General features: G+C 39.9%; 1 pseudogene; it reads left to right on the forward strand.

The window, feature by feature from the left end:
* The first annotated feature begins 5,698 nt into the window (after positions 1-5,698).
* On the forward strand, positions 5,699-7,459 carry LOC149023696 (UDP-glycosyltransferase 73C12 pseudogene; annotated as a pseudogene).
* Positions 7,460-7,998: the final 539 nt, after the last annotated feature.

A 7,998-nucleotide genomic window follows, 5' to 3' on the forward strand; every position in this document is an offset into this window, starting at 1 on the left:
AAAAGTGACATAAACATGGACTATTCTCTATCACTTCCTTGTTTCCAATTCACCTCTCCATCCTTACTTGACTCCTGGGTGTCATTAATCACAAAAAATGGTGACTCCTCTACCAAATCGGGTGGGACGACACTATATAATTTCAAACCTAACGCGTCTACCAATAACACATATTGGTGGAATTCCTTCTGGAAGCAATCCATCCACCCGAAAATTTAAAATTTTTTTCTAGCATCTCTTGAATGCAAGACTTCCTCTCAATTCAATCCTATCCGGATTGATACCAACCAGCCCAGTCTGTCAACTATGTGGTAACGACGAAGAGATGACTTGGCACATGTTCGTTGTGTGTGAATGGACCAAGAGGATTTGGGTGGCAAGGCCACTTAGATTGAGAATGGAACTGCTAAACTAGACATCCATGATTGACCTATGCTCTTGATGATCAAAACTTGGACAACCAATAGAGCATAAAAAAACATGGCTAATCTCTATCTTCGTCAGCACTTGCTACTTTGTGTGGAAAGAAAGGAATCATTGTATATTCACCCAGGAGAGGCCCAACCCAGATAGAGTGCTGCATAATGTGTCTACATGGATGAAGCATTTGAAACTATCCCCAATCTCTACCTCTCAAATCCAATCCCATCAATATCAAGAAAGAAATTAACCACTAGTCAACTGAGTACTTGTATAATATTGTTAAATCAGTTCACTTAACCACCTTAATTTTTGCATGCAGGGGTATCCGACATTGTTCTAGATGCTGCTACATGGGGTGTCAAGATCATTTTGAGTGGAAATTTTCTTTTTGTTGGCTATAGAAGCATATGGAAAGGATCGAAGCTAGAGGCAATAGTACGTGGGATCTACGAAAGGAATAACAAAGCAAAGCAACAACATATACAGATCAACGAAATATGGCACAATGATGAATCAATGCTTGACGTATTCTCTATGAAGACCAACACGTGGCCAATCGGCCTAATTCCCATATTGTTTGATCTACTTTCTTGTATTGAGGATGTTAATGTATGTTAATGTATTTTTATTTAGGGATCCCACACTCATAGACTATCTAGGGACACTATCATCCATAGTTGGTATAATTGATGAACAATGTATTTTCTTAGCTTAATGAAACTTCGACCATAGCTTAATGTATTTTCTTGGAGGGAAGATAAAGGCACCCACTGTAGGGCATACTTCGACCACGGAAGTGGCTCACCATCAATCTAACTGGAAAGTTAGCCGGAACCCTAGTATTCAAAATACGGTATTCAAGGGAGAAAACGAGACCCTAGTCTCAATTCGAAGCAAACACATGAGATTATAAAAGTTATGTACTTTTATATTAGGGGGTGGGGACTATTACATATGTGAAATCTCACCTAATCCTAACCTTGCTGCTGTACCAAATACATACATACCACATACATTGTTTGTTTATGCTCTGTCATATGAGTTGTCTAATTCTGTTTAGTAGAAGTCTACCCCGAAACTGATCTTTTCTCCCTTCTATTTCTTCTTGTGCCTTCTTTTTCCCTTTGATAGGAGGGTGATCTTAAGTCATTCACATGACTGATCCTTCTATCCATGCTGTTCTAGAGTGGATCGCCATACACCCTATAACCCTGTGAACTCTCCACATGATGATTTCAAAGAGAAATCAAGTGTGATCTTCATGATGATTTGTTATTCCTTCTAATTGTTTCAAGACTTCAAGCTTTTCATCTCATGTTTCTCAATCAAAGGTTAGTAATCTCTCTTGTGTTGTATTGATCTACTTTTACTATGTTTTATTCCTTTGTGATTGAGATTTAGAAGAAGATTTTGCATCCTTGCAACCATCTCTTCTACAATCTCCTGTCATTCTTAAGGTTTTATGATCTTCATATTGATCTTTGCCATGATCCTTGTGAAGTTTTCAAGAAGCCATTATCATACTCTAAATTTGATTTCAAAGCATGTTAGATTTATTCCTTGTTTTCATACAAAAGATTTATTGTTAATTGTTTTCCGAAGATTTTGGGAGAAGAAAAGTCAAGATAAAAGCGAAGTACCACCATCTCCTTAGAAGCCAAGTACTCTCCCAATTTCGAGGACGAAATTATTTTAAGGAGGGGAGAATGTGAAATCCAGCCCAAACCTAGCCCGGGATACCCTATTTGTTTTGGGATAAAGAAAGACTTGTTTAATGTTAGACCTTGAAGTTGGACCTTGATTTCAATGTTGTTATCCTTGAAAGCCTTAGGAGGCCATGTCCGGCCTTATCCTTACCCTGACCCGGCCCGGACATTGTTGTGTTTGTAGGTTCGAAGACCCGAAGTGGTGGTAGAAGGGACTTATGTGCCCAATTTTTTTTTTTTGTGCCCTACTAGTTGATGACGTGGTGTTGGAACTCCATTCTATGGACATTGATGATGATGATGCTCCTTCCTTGAGCACATTATCAGTGTTAAGTTAGAATCTGCACAATGATGAAGAGTGAGACAATTGAGATATCAAACGGACTCCTGTGCACAATCCGAAGGTACTCCCTGAAACTATACCTCTTGAGTAAATTGTAGGAGAAAGTCCCATGGAATTTGACCTTGTATAGCCCTCCAAGTCCACACCTAAAGTTGCTGAACTATTCTGAAAAATTATGCAGAAACACTATCGATCCAATGTATCGACCAACAATGTTGCTGAACCTAGGTTTAAAGATTCTCTGGAATATTCATCACTCTATTTATTTATTCCTCGAGACTAGAGCCCTATTCCAATGATTGCAACATCTGAGAACATGGAAAAGCCTCTCAAGAACTCCTCCTTTGTAATGGTGAAGCATCTTCCCCATTAATCATTGCCAACCACTCACTTCCACTCTCTTGCTCTACTCTCAAGGTATGACCTCTCTCTCCTAGTCACTTTCTCACTCATCTTCTCTCTTATTTTACTGTTGGGACCATGGCTAAGGTGCTGCAACTTTGCAAACACCTTGCCATGAGTCTTCTATACCTTATACATCGATGTTTTCCCCGATATTGCTATGATTTATTTACCTCATGATCATTAACTATGCATCTCCATGATTTATTGCTCACCAACTTGCTTTATTTACCAAAACTGAGGTGAAGCCTATGATTAACCTAATCTATACCTTGCATATGATTTCAATATTTCTCCTAAGTGATTCCCTACCTAATCCACTATTTTTTCCCCCAATTTGCATTAAGATCTAGCCAATGCCATGATTAACAACTCTTGACCTTGATATGCCAATTTGGGGATTTCTAAATGGACCATTGGATTATGTTAATTCCTTGATAATTAGTGTCTCTATATTGTGCTTAGATTGTTCCCCAAGTTTCATATTGATCCAAGACCCGGAAGACCAAATTTGGGCCAAAACCCAAAATGCCAGCTTGCTGTCCAAAATTCTTTTGGTTGATGCTTGTTGGTCGATACTATCGACCCAATGTATCGACCAACAGTGTTGCTGTCAGCAACTTTTTCCCAGTTTTGATCCGTTCGATCTCCGATTGTTTTGATTTCTTCTCTAATCCTTCATATATGTTTGTTTAGGGTTTTAAGACTATAATTGGACCATTCTCTTGTGACTTCGGATAATCTTCTTCACAATTTGAGGTAAGGACGGTTATTGCCATATAACATAGACTGTATGACTTTTACACTATTGTTGGTAACTTAGTAGACTTAACTTATTAGTTGATTTTAGACATCATATGACTATTGTAGTTTACCTTATGACAGTAGCACCATGCTTAATTACTTGGTTTATCATGTTTACTTATTCTTGTCATTTATTTATACACTGTATTATGAGATGTTATGACATGTTTTCAATATGATATTGTATTGTTGATATGTAATGGATGGAAATAAGCATGTGAATGCTTAGGTTGATTTGGGATTGGGGAGTGCCCTACTGGTACTTCTATCCTTGGACATCGGAGGGAATAGTATGGGATGTTCTCCGAAGATGCCCATCGACGCTTTCCTAGATCATTGGATGACATACATAGGACTTGTCTAGATGTATGGCTAGGATGCCCCTGTCATATCAGACCCGAATCGAAAGGGCATTAAGACCGAATGACCCGTGGTAGTAGTGTGGATTTGTGGGTGCTCCAGACCGGTAACCACTCCGTGAGAGGACATGAATTGCATTGCGGATACCCAAAAGGGGCCATTTATTGGTAGGGTTGCAAATGGCTAGACTTGGGCTCACGGGCACTCAAGACCGGTGAAATGATCTGTGAGGGGACGTGAGAGCTTCCCGTCTACTATTTGTGGATGACCAATAGGGTTGATGAGTCCGGTGAGTAATATCCGTGACTCTAGTGTGAAGGATACCGGAAAGGATCCCGAGAGGGGAGGAATGGACGTATCTGGAACTGACATGATATGACTAAGTAGATGACTTGCATTGGGCTAGGCTTTACCTTGACATGCGCCAATACTTAGACCAAATGGTGTTGTGAGAGAGTGGTGACCGAAAGCCCCAACCATGGATTTGTCCGAGAGGGATGCAGGACACAATCCCCCCGGTGATGAGTGACTGAGACTACCTAAAGAAGTATGGTGCTATGACTTAAAGCATGTCTATCCTAGATGACCAGCATACTTATAGTTAGAATCATATTACGTCATATGTCTCATATCATCTGCATCATTTTATGATTATCTTGTGGCTTATGTGTTGTGGAATAACTACCTTGCTGAGTTCTTTTGAACTCATTCCTTTTCTATTGCAATATTTGCTAGACTACTCTACAAGTGATTACTCTGATGGCGTGTTCCCTGAGGCGGACTCGGATACCTCATACTACTATCCGGAGGCTAGCTATAATGAAGACTTCGGTGACAGTACCGAAGCAGATCCTTCGGCGTATAAGGGTTAGCCCTTGGATAGTTTTGGGGCAGCCATGTTGGATCTCTATGGTCCTCACTTTTGAAGAAAATTTATTTATTGTGGAGGAGACTTATGCGTAGCTGCCCACCCCCTTCTTTTGTGACAGTTAAATTTGGAAGAATTGTAATAACTTTAAATTTATTTTCATAACTTGGGATTTGTAATTTACCAGTTTTGACCTCACTTTCCGCTTGAGAGAAGGAGTGGATTCCGCCCACTGCCTTCTTAACTTATCTGATAAGATATTTACTTCAGCACTCTGATCATCTTTGGTATCTCATTTTCGAATTCTATTATTATCAATTGTTTAATTGGTAGGAAAAGAATATACCATATCTACATCCTATTGATAATCGGACATATTTGAATACCGTTAAATACAAATTCAGAAGCTGACTTCAGTTATTCATTTAGTCTTTCTTGTTAGCCTCTTATTACATTCGAGCCTTCTCCCTTTACACCTTCCCCGTAGCACATGTCTTGAGTTTGTGGGCCTCAATCTTTGGGGTCCAAAAGATTCCGTACTAATTTAAACAAGTAACCGCAAGAGCATCGATGATGATCAGTGACGTGTATAAAGAATATCTTCTCTACTGGAAAAAGAAAATGCCAATCAAAGTGATGTGAGCACCTACGTCGCTAATCATCAACGTAAGGTGTGGTGTCACAACGAAGACCAACTCGTGAGTCGTGGCTCCAGATTAGATTCGATTCCTCTCTTACGCCCTGTACCTATTTGAGATAGCATGCCTCTCCCTACCTCAAGGCTGTGTTCCTGCCTATCAAACCGCCATTAACGCCGGAACCTACTACCTTTGCTGCAGCTCCACATGGCTTCCACGGGTAACAACGAGATTCACTTCATTCTTATTCCTTTCTTGGCTCAAGGCCACATAATTCCCATGATAGACATTGCAAGATTGCTAGCTCGACAAGGTGTCACCATCACCATCGTCACTACCCCAGTCAACGCTTTGCGATTTAAATCCATCATCGATCGAGCCTCTGAATCTGGTTTGCGAATCAGACTTCTTCAACTTCTTTTCCCAGCTACAGAATTTGGATTACCAGATGGCTGTGAGAATATCGATCATCTTCCCTCGCGAGCACTGGTGAAGAACTTCTTGGAAGCTGTAATGATGCTTCAGCCAGCCTTGGAAAAATTTATTCCAGAAATGAAACCACAGCCAAGCTGTATAATCTCTGATTTGGGTCATTCATGGGCATCTCATACTGCTCTAAAGTTTGGGATTCCAAGATTTTTCTTTAATGGTATGTCTGGTTTCAGTCACTTGTGCAATCAAAACTTACTCCGTTACCAGCCACATGCAAATGTCGGATCCGACTCGGAGCACTTTGTGGTTCCAGGCATGCCTCATCGAATCGAGCTAACAAAGGCTCAGTTAGTGGGAGTGGTCCGTGACGATGAACCAGCTTTTCGAGAGATCAGAGAACAATTCAGAGAGCTCGAACGTACAGCAGATGGAGTAGTGATCAACAGTTTTGACGAATTGGAAACTTGTTATGTGGATGAGTACCAAAAGCTTGTGGGGAAGAAAGTCTGGTGCGTTGGTCCTGTTTCACTCTACAACAAGGATGCAGTAGATAAGATCGACAGAGGTAAGAAGTCAGCCATTGATGAGAACGAATGCTTGAAGTGGTTGGATTCGAGAGAAGTAGAGTCAGTCGTTTACGTTTGTCTTGGGAGCTTATGTCCCTTGGCTACCTCACAACTGATAGAGATTGGGTTGGCATTGGAGAGATCAAATCACCCATTTGTATGGGTGATCAGACAAGGAAATGATAATAAACCATCAGCAGAGTTGGAGAGATGGTTATCAGAAGAAAGGTTTGAAGAGAGGACCAAGGGAAGAGGGCTTTTAATTAGGGGCTGGGCGCCACAAACGCTGATCTTGTCGCACAGGGCGTTGGGGGTGTTTGTAACACATTGTGGGTGGAACTCGACACTGGAAGCAGTGAGTGCAGGTGTGCCTATGATAACATGGCCCATGTTTGCAGATCAGTTCTATAATGAGAAGCTGATTGTGCAGATTTTGGGGCTTGGAGTAAGGATTGGTGTGGACATCGATTGTCAGATTGGAGATGGTGAAAAACTAGGGGTGTATGTGAAAGGAGACGAGGTTGAGAAGACAATTGGGATTTTAATGAATGGTGGAGAAGAAGGGCAACTAGTAAGGAAGAAAATGAGAGAGATTACAGAGATGGCAAACAAAGCAGTTAAAGAAGGGGGTTCTTCTCATCTCAATATTTCACTCTTTATTGAAGATATCAAGCAAAGGGTTGTTCAGAAACAATTGAAGAAAAGAGGAGAGCTGATTTGATCAGAAGTGGAACCAAAGAGAGTTATATTTATCAAAGTTATGTAACAAGACTTCATATAGTTGATTTAAATTCAGAACATGAGTTTGGATCCTCATTCTTTCTTCTTGTTCTTTTTTTTCTTCTTTCTTCCTGTAACAGTAGTAGGTGATCTTATATATTGGGATGGGTATTACATAATATAAACAGGCCTTTGCCATTGGCCACAATGAGATTTAAACTCTGATCTCCTACTTGAAGGAGTTGGTATTCTACCAACTGAGCCAACACTCAGGGTTGGAATTTGAATACTGTCTTTGGAGGGTTCTGTCAATGAGTTAAAGATTTAAACATGTGTAACAATTTAATTCAAAGGCTATAATATAAATTAAACCATTTGAACTAAGGTTATGAGGATTTATATTATAAGATTATGAGTGGGTTAACCGGGAATTGAGTGCAAGAGGTGAACATGGTTTGATTCGATTGGGTTATTGACAATCTATTATTGATTCGTTAATGATTGATGAGACCCAACCAATAAGCACACAACACAAGGAAGTAGATGAGCTTGAATATTCCAACTTGATGTATAAAAATGAAAAAATTAACTTAAATCCAAATCAAATCAAAATTGGTCCCTATAGACACTACCTAGTGTCTATCCAAAACCATCTCATAACCTTGGTTTCAAAGTGAATCATATTGAATTAACACAACAATGAAAATAGAATCAAAAAAAAAAAACTGTCCTGAAA

Source organism: Hakea prostrata, chromosome 2, assembly GCF_041222555.1.
Source record: "Hakea prostrata isolate BN-2017 chromosome 2, UWA_Hpros_2, whole genome shotgun sequence".
Taxonomy (NCBI): Eukaryota; Viridiplantae; Streptophyta; class Magnoliopsida; order Proteales; family Proteaceae; genus Hakea; species Hakea prostrata.